Below are 13,987 nucleotides of genomic sequence, written 5' to 3' on the forward strand. Positions count from 1 at the left end.
TGACTGCTGGCCCGAGCTGGAGCTGGCTGCACAAGTTCAATAGGAGGGAGTGTCTGCGGAGCCCTAGGCCTTCATATTCATGAGCAGGGCACAGTGAGCCCGCCCCCTCTCACATTAGGATAATCATACACACAAGATTGCTTGTAAGGACTTTTTTGGCAGTGGTGTGATGGAAAAATAAAATTGGAAATGACCTGCAGTCATATTGATGATAATAAGCCATCACAACCACAAAACCTAAACATAATTGAATTAGATGTTTAAAAAAAAGCAGCAATTTACCTTTAAAAGACATTATCCTTCTACGTCCTGCTTCAAATGCATTATACTCACCGCAATGTATACACATTTTTATCTCATAAAGATTAATGTCAGTTTAAAAGGTGGGTAGACCGAGTTTAGCTGGTTTTACTCTCCTCCACATTTGAGCATTAGGTAACATGCTAAATCATGGGGGACTGCGAAATGAGTGTGCATCAAGGCCTGTGGTTGAGTCCAAGGCATTTAGTTAAATTTGTGGTATGTTAGACATCTGTCCTTGTGTAATGTAAGCCTTGGATAAAGACTGTCGTATTCCATAGTAGAAAAAGAAACGCTCAATATCTGCACATTTTCAGCATATTTTTCTGTTTTCCAAAAATACTTTAATTTTACATTTTTGGGATTTAAATAAACGCTGAATGTGAAAGCTGACAACATGGTGTCATCAGGAGTGCACACAACAGTGCCCCAGAGTGGCAGACCTGCAGGTTTTATGCCATCCTGAGGAATGTCACACATTTTAAATAAGGCTGTTTCAAACAATCCGTTTTCAAACCTGTAGTTTATGCTGCAAGGATGGATATTAGTCCGATTGACCCCCCTTGCTGACCAGATTTATAGCTCAAACACGGAGGAATAGGCTGACAGACTGCTCAGAGATATTATTCCACCGGCCTATCCTATTGGTGTCGAAGGGCAATTGTGGCTGGGTGCACCTCTGCAAGAAGGTAATCTGTGAACTGGATCAGTGACTACACACACACACACACACACACACACACACACACACACACACACACACACAAACATTCATATGAGAGGATGGGAACCCCCTCTGCCCCTGTGGTTAGTGATTTGTGTGGACCAATTACACAGGTCATGCAATGGGTCACAATCAAGGAAACACAGTTGGGAACTGCGGCTCTGCAGAGAGACGATCGTATCAATAAGTAACTATGTAATGTTTCACCATCACACTTTATAGCTTTTTATGAGGGTGTCACACATCTCACCTGTATGCGTTTAGACTTGATTAGCGGAAAGGTCTCACCTTTTCTCACTATTTTTTGTTCGAAACCATACATGAAACCAATGTCTAGTTCATTGTTTTCACCAAAGCAGCAAAGCAAATAGCTTATCTTATCTTTAGTTTAGATGCCTCAGTGACACATATATGTGTACGGTAGCTTCTGCAGAGATAGCCCCAAATGTCCTTCAGTATTTGTCTTGAAATACATTGTTTATTAGGAGAAGTAGTATGTAGTATTGGAATTAAATGTAAATATATTCAAAGAGGGAAGGTTGTTAGTGCTATTTCCACCATCTTAAATCACTGCTGTCAATATTCAGATTTTCACATTTCCTGTGGTTGAACTTCAAGATGAAAGGTATGGCTTCCTCTCCGCCCTCCTCAGCTGCTAAACTGATAGACATCTCAGGTTTCAGGCCTCATTGAAAAGCTCTCTCTGGGTAATTAGGGTTAATTGGAGAAGTTTTAACCCTAGGGAGCTTTATTTTTTCCCCCTTCATGGCAAAAGCTAAAATTGAGTCTAGAGACTGTCGATGGCTTGAGGGGGGGATGTGTGACGGGATCCCCTCTACCGTGACCCCATGACCTCGCCAGAGGTGATGCTTGTGTTGGGATGATCACAGGAGTGGGGGAGAGTAATGGTGGTACTGAACGTCAATGAAAGAAAAAAGGACCATTTTAACAATAAAATCCTGTTGACTTAATCTATTGGACAGCAAGAAATATATTTCTGAGAGAACATTATATGTCATATGTCTCTATTTTTGGCAAAACTACATTTTGCACTATGGACAAGCCAAGCTTTCTCCAGCTCTTCCACTTGACTGTCAGTTTACCCATCTATCATACAGCTACTAGGTATCCAAGAAGCGTCTTCACTGTTCCCTGTAAGCATGGTCCGTAGTCGTCATGCAGCACAGACAGGGTTTCTCCTCTGAGGCCACTGTGCTAATCTCCTGCAGCCTTAATGTGATTATGGTAATGATCACACAAATGACCCCAGGGGCTTTGGGGGGATCCGTGATTCACACATCCTCACACAGCGGCTGCACAGGCACTGTGACTCCACTGGCCCGCATACGAGACCACCAGACTGAGCCAGTCCTGGTGGCCTGCCCTTGTTCTTCTGTCCTCGCTGGGCTTGGAAGAGTAGAGTGAATGGCCAAATAAATTCCAGCCAGCAACAAAAGAGCTGAACGGCCATGAGAGAGATGGATATCTTTTGTTGTCTGACACTCAATGCCGTATTCCAATCCAATTACCTCAGCCTTTTGCAACCCCTCCTATCACAGTGCATGGCATTGAAGCCTGCCTGAATTCAGACTCGGACCCCTAACAAGAATGTGGTGGATTAGGTGCTTAGTGAGCATTCCCTCCCCCTCCTACCTTTACTAAAATCTCTACTGCATTCTCTCCTAAAAAGATTTACAACTACCAGCCTTCTATTTAAATAGTATCCCATTTATTTTAATGACATTATTGTCTGGCTCCAAAGACAGAGAACAGAATATTTTCCTCTTGTATTCATATATGCAAAACTGACTTGCATTAACAAGGGCTTGTGTGGTGGACAGTCACCAGCAAGAAACAAGAAAGCACCATGTGACACAGTAAAGGCAAATGTATGTTTCTGCATCAGGAAGAAGTGACGTACATCACGAGCTTAAGCATGCCAAGCCCAGTCGATTTTTCTTCAACACTTCTGGCTTTAGATCGTACCGCAGTGAGGCCGTGTTGGGGCAAGTTTCCAGGTGAATATGTGAATATGGCCCTCCGTTTACCCATTGGCCAAGCAGGGCTACCGTGGCCTGAGGTGGAGATGAGAGTCTCTGGGTTGAGGCTGGTACAGCAGCTCATTTCTCATGATTACTTATTATCTAAAAACAGAAAAAAACAACTGACAGTATTGGTCAAATGAGGACATTTGGGTTCGTCCTATCTGGGCAGAGGAATAATAAACCATCAATTGTAAAAATGTGTCAAATGCATTGTCAAGGCAGACATTATCTGGGAAACGTCACCTTAATTTACACGGTCATGGACATAAATTGAATACCGGATTATGTTAAATCATGTTTAATATCAGCCGAAATAAAAAAGTATTTCTTTAGGTGTCATACAAAGTCGGACATTACGATTTAGGAATATCAACTGTATAAAATCAAGGATGTATGTGAAGAGTTTGACAATAGAAGGTTGTCTTCACATTTATCCTCAGAAGAGAGAAAGTGTATCCGCGCTCACCTTAAATATGAGTTTAACACAGACGTATAGAATGAATTTGTGATTTTGTTTTTAATGTCATGAAACATGTCAAAATGAGGGGAGGGGGCATTTAAAATATGCTTAGTGATCTACAGTTCTTTAATACAGTGGTGGTGGAATAAAACTAAGTGAACTAAACTACCTAACTGTATGTACAACAGTTAAAACTGGCTACACTATGACCTGCTACAACAGTAAATGCTACTTACAGAATGCATTGATGCATCAGTGGGCTACTACTGTATTAATGTTATTTATTACAAGATTTAATTTCAGGCAAAACGGGTACTTTTATTATTATTATTATTACATTTAATACTACATTTAGCTGATAAAAGATATATATACTTTTCCTTAAGCAGGATTTTAAATGCAACTATTTGGTTCTAATGGAGTATTTTCACAATGTACAGGCTAAGGCAACCAAATCTCAAGAAGATTTGGTCTTAGAACCACCCATTCATTTTCTCGTATTTGAAGCCTGGTTTATAATTGCCCAGAGCCATTTATTGGGCGCTACGAATGTCTATCAAATGTGTCTGTACGTAGCTCATAGCCAATCCTATTCGCCCAATTGCCTTAGCCACTAACAGGGCTAGCTTACATATGAGGCTTTTGCCAAAGCCAGTTGGCAAAGACATCCTTCTGGGTAATAAAAAATACTTTAATGCCTTTTTTTATAAACTACTTAGAACACTATCTAGGGCTGCATTGAAAGGTAACTTTGCTTCTGCTGCCATGTTGGATCCGTAGATGTAAACAAACTAAAAGCTTCGGTGTGTTGCATAGACGTCGTCATCATCTTGCTGTCCCTCCATGTTCTGTGATTGGTTCCCTTGCTGAGGTGAAAATTGGATTCATGGAATCCAGGCTGCCAAACAGGGCGAAATGAACCAACTAGCCAACTAGCCTGGGTATACCCAGGCTAGTTTAGTTCAACTTAACTAAATGGTCCAAGTACATCTTCCACCACTGCAGACATGATGAGGAGATATACAGTATATTCTGTCACGTAAAGTTGTTTCCAGTAAAACCTCCTCTGCACTCTTATAACAAAGGGAATGAAAGAACAGACTGTAAACACAATCCCTTCAGGTTTACAGTGAATGCACGATATGGCCTAGTAATGTCGGACTAATCTATGTTGTGTTGTGGTAGGTTGACGATCAATAGCTAAAATCTATGATGAACAATTTGTCGTAAAAGTATCATGGTGGGAAAGCCAGAGGCGTGCAAGCATTTTATTTCTTTATGCATGAATTATTTACACAGTAAAGTCAGTCTATCTGTGTGTGAGTGAAAAATGTGCGAGGTGAAGAAGCACATCTGAAGAGGACACGAGTGTCCAGACCACTCCAGAAAGGGAAGATAATTCTGTCGCTCAGTGTTCATCCCATTTCAAAGTATCACAGTGTTTACATGGTGTGTTTATGGGAGCTGCTTTTACAGACCGTGTTACAGATGGAATCAGCATTTGGTGCTCAGATAAATATTATTTTACACTGTTAAAGGTGGCCACGTTGTTATTTTCAACGTTTACCCGAGACCCGTTCTGTGAGGTGATGGTATTTTGAAGTCTGACTGTGTTTGTGGTAAGTACCTCAATGTGGTTAGTGTACAGGGAGTCCAGCTGCTATAAAGAGGTTAAGTAAAAATTGGATTATAGAGGGAGCAGGTTGAGAGCATGGGTTTTGATTATCCCTGGTTCAAATTGTGCTGTGGTGATGCTATGGGTGACTCATATAAGACATGTTTATTACAGTTGTCTATTCTTCTTTTAATTTTTATTCTAAAAGTGGTATTGTGTATGTCATTGGCTCTAGGGAACTACAGGAATTTACTTTTGAGCGTGAACATCAATAACGTCACAAGAGACGACTGGATCAGCACTCTGCATTAAGAACCTGTGAATGAGTCATTGGCCTGTGTGTGTGTCCTTGCACATCCTTAATGGCCAGGGAGGTGTTTGATCCTCTGAGGGGAGGGAAGGTGAAAGGACTGCAGCCAGTGAGACAAATCAGATTATCCCTGCTTAGGCTAGTAGCCTATACTACCCACCAGTGTAGCATTTCCACCTGGCTAACAATACCAGGTCTCATACTGCTGAGCTGATCCTTGTGATCATGTGATGAAGTGATGAGTGCGTAATATGTCATAGCACAGTTGTTTCACTGTGGAGAGTCAAAGTGTAATCGATTAGATTAGCGGAAAAGGTTTGAGAAGAAGCTGCAGAGGAATGTTTACAACTTAAATCATTGATCAATGTGACAATGTCTCAGGTGGGAGGATGCAGACTACTCAGGCAGGAAGATTAGATCCTTTGCCCGTCACACCATCCAAGGTGGTCTCCCAGAGTTCGGAGGGCTTGTGTGTGTTGCCCTCAGGATCAGTGAGTCAGATCAGTGCTCTCTTCAAACAGGATATTGGCCCTCGCATGAGGTGAGTGCAGCTAATTACCTGAACTTCCTATCTGGAGGAGGTGACACTGATAAAACTCTTCCTCTCTTTTGTCCCTGTTTCTCGATCACGTTACACTTTGGATCACGTGTGAGAGGAAAGAAAGAGAGACGGTTATTCATCTTATTGTAAAGTCTCAGAAAAATGACCTGCAGACTTGTCGAGAGGAACTTGATGTACTTAAGCCCAGTCAAAACGACATCCATTGCCAGCCTTGAGGGAAAATATTGATGCTGGCAAAGTCTTGACGTCCCCTGTACCATGACGTAGCGGTTTTTCCATGACACATTTGATGATTGCTTCCAAATGGACCTGTCAGTTTTAATATAGGCAACCCCGGCATTTCACTTTCCGCTAAAGTAAACAAAATCCACCGGCTCTTCCCCATACACACACACACACACACACACACACACACACACACACACACACACACACACACACACACATACACACACACACACACACACACACACACATACAGAACATGTGATCCCACACCACAAATGAGTCTTGAGATAGAACAGGCATTCACAAGCTGATATATGTTTTCATGTACAATCTTCTCACTCTTTAGTGAGGCGGTGTGAATTGAGTTGTTTTTGTATGTTTTGCAGATTGAAAGCCACAATGTTATTTCAGCATAACGGGATGTATGACATTAAAAAGTAACATGTGGTGTTAGGAAGTAAAAATATGACCAATATGAGGTTTAAATTCAATAAAAGAAGCCTGCCAGAATGTTTACTTTACGCTTTTCCTCACAGTAATTAATTACAAATAGTCCAAGTCTGTTCTGTTAAACAACAACAAACACATTTCTTGTCATGTACTGCACAGTGTTGGGCTTGGACCCATTGCCAACAGTTAGTGATTCAATATACTGACAATTAGATTATACAGTGTCAACTAACATGGGAAGGACAATATTCAGTCTGTTTATAGATGTGTGTCTGACTGCGCTACAGAAGAAGCGGAGCAGTCACAAAGAACATGGAAAGATGTGGGAACAGCTAACTTACAAGACACATGGCGAAGTTGAATATTGGACGGGTCCAGTTCATTGGAGCATGTCAACTACCTGTTAATGTTAAACTAATGAGCCTACATTCATTCCCATTGTGAATGTGCTCCTAGTTTAAACAATCTGACACATGATGTGCAAGTTTAGAACAGAGATGACTGTTAATGTGTTGGATCAGTTCTTTTTGTCTCAACTTTTCTGTACTGAAAAACTCATGTGTTACAACTTTAAAGGTTCCATATCATACTTATTTTCAGGTTGATGCTTGTATTTTGGGTTTCGACTAGAACATGTTTACATGCTTTAATGATTAAAAAAAAACATTTGTCTGTCTGAATATACCCGTATTCACCCTCTGGCGAGTCAATTGTATTCACCCTCTGTCTGAAACACTCTATTTTAGCACCTGTCTCTTTAAGCCTCCCTGCTCTGTCATTGCAGCCTGGGAATGACTCTAATGGCACTGTAGCTGCTACAGTGCCATTCGAGTCATTCAATCGTTCTGTGAATTGAAGGCGCTTTCACACCCGATAGTCCATTAATAGTCCACTTATGGGTGTGCACCAGATGCGAAAATTAATAGATATTTTTTTCCAGCTGCTCTGGTTCTCTTTCAAAACCTACTCATTTGATCTGGTCCGCTGAGAATGTAAACAGAGTGACAGCAGACAAAGCACCCATCACAAGTTATGACACATGTCCCAAAGGAGAGACAACCGCGGGTGTCGATTTTGGCGTTGGTCCTCCTTGGTTGTTGTTGTGGTGACAGGGGGAGTACTTAATCATTACCTAAATCACGTAGCTGCCTACATGAGCTGGGTTGGTCCAAAAATGTCTTCTACCAGGTCTGGGTCCGTTTATTTGGTCCACTTCCCACCTGCACAGATGAACGGTAGCAAATGAGGGAATACACTCCAGTTTAATTCAACCATCTTAATAAGGTTGGTGTGAAAGCGTGTGAAGAGTGTTTTGATGCTTTTGTATTTATATTGCACTCAACCTGCTTTATAATTAAACAAATCATATGGAACCTTAAAAGAAATTGTTTGATATTTTGGGAAATCCACTGAACTGCTTTCTTGGTGGGAGATAGACTCTCATTTCTGTACAATAAGCTACATTCAGCAAACTGTTATCTTACCTTAGCATAAAGCAAGATGCAGCTGCTTTTTTTCCTTTTGCAGATTAAGCAAATGAGGTGCAATGTGTTAATTTGTGAGCTGTTGAGATGGTAGACTGACTTTGCTACCTTGGATAGAACCACGTTTACTTTTTCCCCCTTTTTAGAGCTAATTGACTGCTAGCACTAGCCCCACACAAAACAATAAATAATAACTGATTTTCTGGCCACTTGGGAGCAGGAGAAATCATCACACACAGTATTAACTTGATATGGTATGGATTTGTCACTACAAGCAACACTTGTCATATACAAGTAGTCATGGGATCCATTTTTAATATAGAAATATTGATTATACCTGCTCAATCTGTATTAACTCATGCTTTGTTGGATCTATTTTCCTGTTCATTGTGTGTGTTCCTACTTTGTTTATACTTTCGGCATATATGAGCATAGTTTCCCAATGTATTGATAAAACGGCTCATTGATTTATAATCCGGATTCAATATACGTGTAATGGCAAATAAACTGACTAATAAGGAGAGACGTTTGTTTTACTTTAAACTGGGTTTGCAGAGAGGCAAAGACATTTAACAAACTTGCAACTGAATAATGTACAGCCAAGTTATGGAAGCTGCAATACTAACATTGGACTGTTCACTTTTTTGACTTGAGCTGACAGACTTAAAACGTATATGTTGTTACCCTCTTTTGAAGACTGATTAGATATTTTTCAGACAGTTGGTGAAGACAAAGACCATCCCGTGCTTCTGTCCAGTCTTCACTCGTGACACTCGATCAATTGTAAACCTCAGTATGGTTAACTGCACTATAGCTTATAGGCAACAGTTGGGTTTTATTGCCATCTCTTTTTTTTCTTGGGTTAGGGTCATAAAGCTGTCAGTGGGAGCAATATTTTCCACACAGTTGATGACAAATAGCATGTAGGCGATGCATGCGTGGGTGTCATCCAAACAACATACCGTACTGTAATGTGTAATACTTTTTCAAATGATCAGTTTGGCTCATTGGGTTGTAATCTTAAGGCTGCTTGTTTTGTTAGTGTTGGAGAAAATAACAAATAACTATCTGGCTAGACTATCTGGAGTATTACATTACTACATTGCTATTGCAACTTTAAATGAAAAAATGGCCAATTCCTTTATCCTCAAGTAAATCCTCCATGTTTCTGCAGTTGAACATGTTGGCTACATACTTTTTCCTACATCATGTGAAGGCAGGGAAATTCTGTGCATGACATTACTGCATCCAAGGCACCATGAAAAGTAAGAAATGGGAATGTTCAGGTTCATAATTTCCTTCTTCCTACACCTCAGAGCATTCCAGTGGTTGAAGTGGGAATAAAATAGACATGGTGAAAAAATGTGTTGCATTTATTCGGCTGCTTTCAGAGTACACAAGTTAAAAGAAAAAGAAAAAAAAACGGATGAAGACCGCATATGTATTACAGTATTCTGTTCTATTAATTAATCTTGAATTAAGCCAAGTATAGACACTTAAGTTTGCCTGAAAGTCTAAAACATGCTAGTTTTTCTTCCTTTATAGCACTGTATAGCTAAACATCCACTCAGCTTTAAGTGTGAGAGCAAGTCTTGCCTTTTGAACTCAGGTCAGAAAGAGGATACCTTTGCATGCTTGGCAGACTCACGGCCCTTTGAAGAGGTGTCAATTTGCAACAAACTGGCATCTCTGCCTGGTTCTGTCCTCTCGCGGTTACTCCACACTAAATGGTCCAAAACACCAAGCAAGCAAGCAAAATGTTCCAATTAGAAGCACACGGGAGAGAGGAAATATTGAAATACATTTATGAGCAAAGGCAAAACGTGACAAGTCTGCACATGTTAATAGACTGACTCAAGGTTTTAAAGGTCCTATATATGCTCATTTTTAGGTTGCTACTCGACCATGTTTAGATTCTTTAATGTTCCAAAAACTCAATTTTTTTTCTCATACTGTCTGTCTGAATAAACTTGTATTCACCCTTTGTCTGGAACGCTCCGATTTAGCGCCTGTCTCTTTAAGCCCTCCTCCAGAAAAAGCCCAGTCTGCTCTGATTGGTCTTCCACATCTGCACTCTTGGTATCTCTGCAGCTGTGGAATGACTGTAACGGCACTTTCTACCTATATATAGTATAGTTGTGACATCACAACCAAACAGAAGACCTGAAGGCTCGTTTAAAGGCCCAGTTTCTGAATAGGGTCTGTTTGCATTTTTTTCTGTGGATTGAGCTTTTTGATACTTACACTTTGATATATAGCACCTCAACCTGCTTTATGATAAAATACACGGCATGTCACTTAACTTAACAAAATGGGACTTAGTAGTTTTGGTGAGAGTAATTAAAAGATAAAGGGTGCAAGGAGGAGGATCACAAACCATTTAACAGTATAAATGTATGACTGTTCACTGTTGTTGGCTTTGCTGCTTTGTTGCCTTACACTGATGAAACATATTTCTCTTTTAATATATCGCATATGTTGTCACAAAAGAACATATTGTATACATACTGTAAATACGTATGTCAGTGATGTTGAGGGTGACAGTGTAACTGTGCCTTTCTGCATGCTGTCTGGGGCTGCCTATAGGCTGGCAGCAGCAGACAGTGTTTTGACATGAGGGTGCCTGTCTGTCACTGGCTGAGTCTACTTGTGCTGAAAGAGAGCGAACCGCTGGCAAGTCTCACAGGATCTGTGAATCGAGGTCCGCACAGCAGAAGGGGCCCACTGTTTTCTTAATTCACTGACAGACACAGCTAACTCTGTTTATGATGAAGGCTAAACAAAAACAGTCTGGGAACCATAGACTCCAAACCTTGTTTTAATTATTTTTATTTGATAATCTTTTTCAGTCTGACCTAATCAGAATCCCTGAACGCATTTTAATGTGGTGTGCATATGCTTGAAAGTCTCATCTCCCTCACTGCATTATGCTCTATGTAAATCAGAGGGGAAAAAGGAGATCTTTTGTGTCAGCACATCTGACATTCTTTTGTGCTAAGTTAAAAGCTTGTCTAGTGAAATCATGCTTCACTGCTATTATGGACATGTGGTTTGTGCACGTTCATTATGAGGAGCATGCGGGTGACATTATGTTAGTTCTTGGGGTTGAAAGTGAGAGGTTGTGCTCATTAACAGGCTCAGTATGAGTACCAGTCTGGGACAAATCTGTGCGGTCTTAACGATCATCCACCGCAATAATGTTAGCTATGCAAAAAAAATTAATTAATGGAGGACAATGTGAACATGTAGTCATGGTTACGTGATGCCATTAACAAGTTTCCTTGCCAACTCATAAAAAACGCTAAAAACCTCATATTAATTCTGGCTCAATTAATACAGAGTGCATTCACGTTAACCAGCAATCATTACGCTCCAGTGATCTAAAGGCCATTGTCACACAGGCACTTGAAGAAGTCTTTTGTGTAACAGAAGAATGGCAGAGTGACCCCCGGCAGCGCAGACCAAGGCCAGGGAGACGTTTCTTCAGTCCCACCGCCCTCTCCTCTCAGAAGCCTGGAGTAAAATTTCAGGGTCCGAGTGGCCATGAGTGTTGCTGAGTGATAGGCACAGAGAGGAGACCCTACACCCAATAGCTTTGATGATTGAAACAAAACACAGAGCCCCCCTCCCCGACTAAAGCCCTCAGGTCTCTGACTAAGAACTCTGTCATGCTTGTAGGAGGGCTGCAGCTTCCAGAGTTTGAGTATTTGTGCCCCGTTCTTAGTGTATGTGTTTAGTCTAGATGTGTTTACATTAATAACTCAAACCCAAAGCTGCAAACAAGACTCTAGTATGGAGTCCACTCTCATCAATCAACATGTTGCAGCAGATTCACTGATGGCACGCAGAAGACCAGACAGTCTTGACAATGACAATGATTTTGTGAGGTCAAAGTTGGATCTGCTGGGTCACAATTCTTTGACCTTCTATGAGATAAAAAGCCCTGTTTGTGTATCAGCTCCATCTCCCCACATCAAGGTGCAGCCCTGTCTCCTACAAAGTAAGTTAATATATTCCAATTTACTTTGCGACTATTGACAATCAGTGTTGGAGTTGTTACTCAAAAGATGTAATAAATTATTCGATACTCGTTACTCTTTTTAAAACTAATTTCATTACTTTACTTATTACTCTGTGAAAAGGTCATTTGTTACACTACTTTTTATATTTCTTTCCGTTACTCCTAAAAAAAATCCCCAATCCTGTCCTGTTTGTCCCGAAAATGAACTATTATAGTCTATGAACAAGCTAAAGAGCTGTCTGTGTGCTATTATATTTGACTTGGCTTGAGGCTTAAAGGCAAAAAGTTAGACTTAAGCTACTAACTAATTTGACAGTATTATTAAAAAATGCTGCACTAAAAGCACATATGCCTTTCGGAGCACTGTCAAATTATCCTGAATAATGAATAACATGATGAGATATGCAACAAACTGCTGCCTTCACCTGAATAAAGCAGACCAGATGTCGGCAGTTGTAGAGACAAAGTTTATATCTTTGAAAGCTTTCTTCAGCTCAGCTTCCATCAGAGTGTATTCTTTGTCCAGATAGTTCGCAAATTAAGTTTTACCTGGGAGTCTTCCGTCACCTGCGGCCGGTATTTTCTCAAGGATCTGTCGAAAAGAAGTCAATTGTGGAGAGGGGGAACATCTCATCTACCACATATCCAGCCATCCTCTGTGGCCACGGAGGGCTCATCGGTGCGGGGAGTTTTTCCACCAGCTTCAAGTTACTGTGCTGTCATAGCAGGTGTTTCAGGAGGTTTGAGGTTGTGTTTTTCACAGTTGAAAGAGTCTTGTCACCCACAAACAATTTACATTTGACCACAATGTCTGTGTGTATGTCACAATTGTCTGATTTTTTTTTATTAGTAAATCATTACACTTCTTGATACTGGGAAAAGTAATATTATTGTGCGTTACTAGTAACGCAATTCTGCCTAACACTGCTGGCAATATATTTTCCAATCCACAGAGTGAAGATGTTATTATACTGCACAGAATACATAGGGAGGTGGTACAGAGTATAAAACTGGTAACTGGGGTTCGAGTTCTGTATCCCACGTGTTGTTAAAGCTCCTAATATACACTAAAGATTATAATAAATAAAGATTAATGCTCTTCATGCAGGTCAGGTGTCATTGCTCTGCTTGGTTGTAGGACTATCCAATTGTGTCTGGAGGCCTTTTGGACTGTTTTTTATTGATAACCCCTTTTGGAAATCAAAAATGAAATGACAGTTCCAGACTAATACACATTTGCAAATTAGTCTGGTTATATCGGGCATTAATGAGTAATTTACGCTTTAGTAGCCAGGAGCCGATATTGTAGGGAAAACATAATTACATAATTAATATGTTCTGCAGGTTTAGTGTAAACATTTCACTCCTACCAACTTGAAAACGAAACAGATCTCCTATTGGCAAGACGACATCATTTGTCAGTGACACTTATTTCATGAAAATAACATAGACATGTGGGAAGAAGCAATAGATTGTCATGATGTGCTAGAGTAGAGAAGCTAGTAGGCCCAATGCATTTCTGCAACTCCCTCTGAATAATAAACAGTATAGTTGATGCATTTTTTTGGCCACTAGAATATTTGTTTACCCAAGACATGGACGTGATAATAGTTTCCATATTTTGAGGGATAAAGCATGTCCTGTGGGTGTTTCCTATAGGTGTGGTGACCAGCAGTCAGCTGGGTTGTGGCTATTGAGGTTAGTGGCTGTAGAGTTTGGAAATCATAGCATACTAATGCAGAAAGCAATACGAAGAAAGCAAGGATTAGCATGCCTTTGACTCAGCCT

Source organism: Echiichthys vipera, assembly GCF_963691815.1.
Source record: "Echiichthys vipera genome assembly, chromosome: 11".
Lineage (NCBI taxonomy): Eukaryota > Metazoa > Chordata > Actinopteri > Perciformes > Trachinidae > Echiichthys > Echiichthys vipera.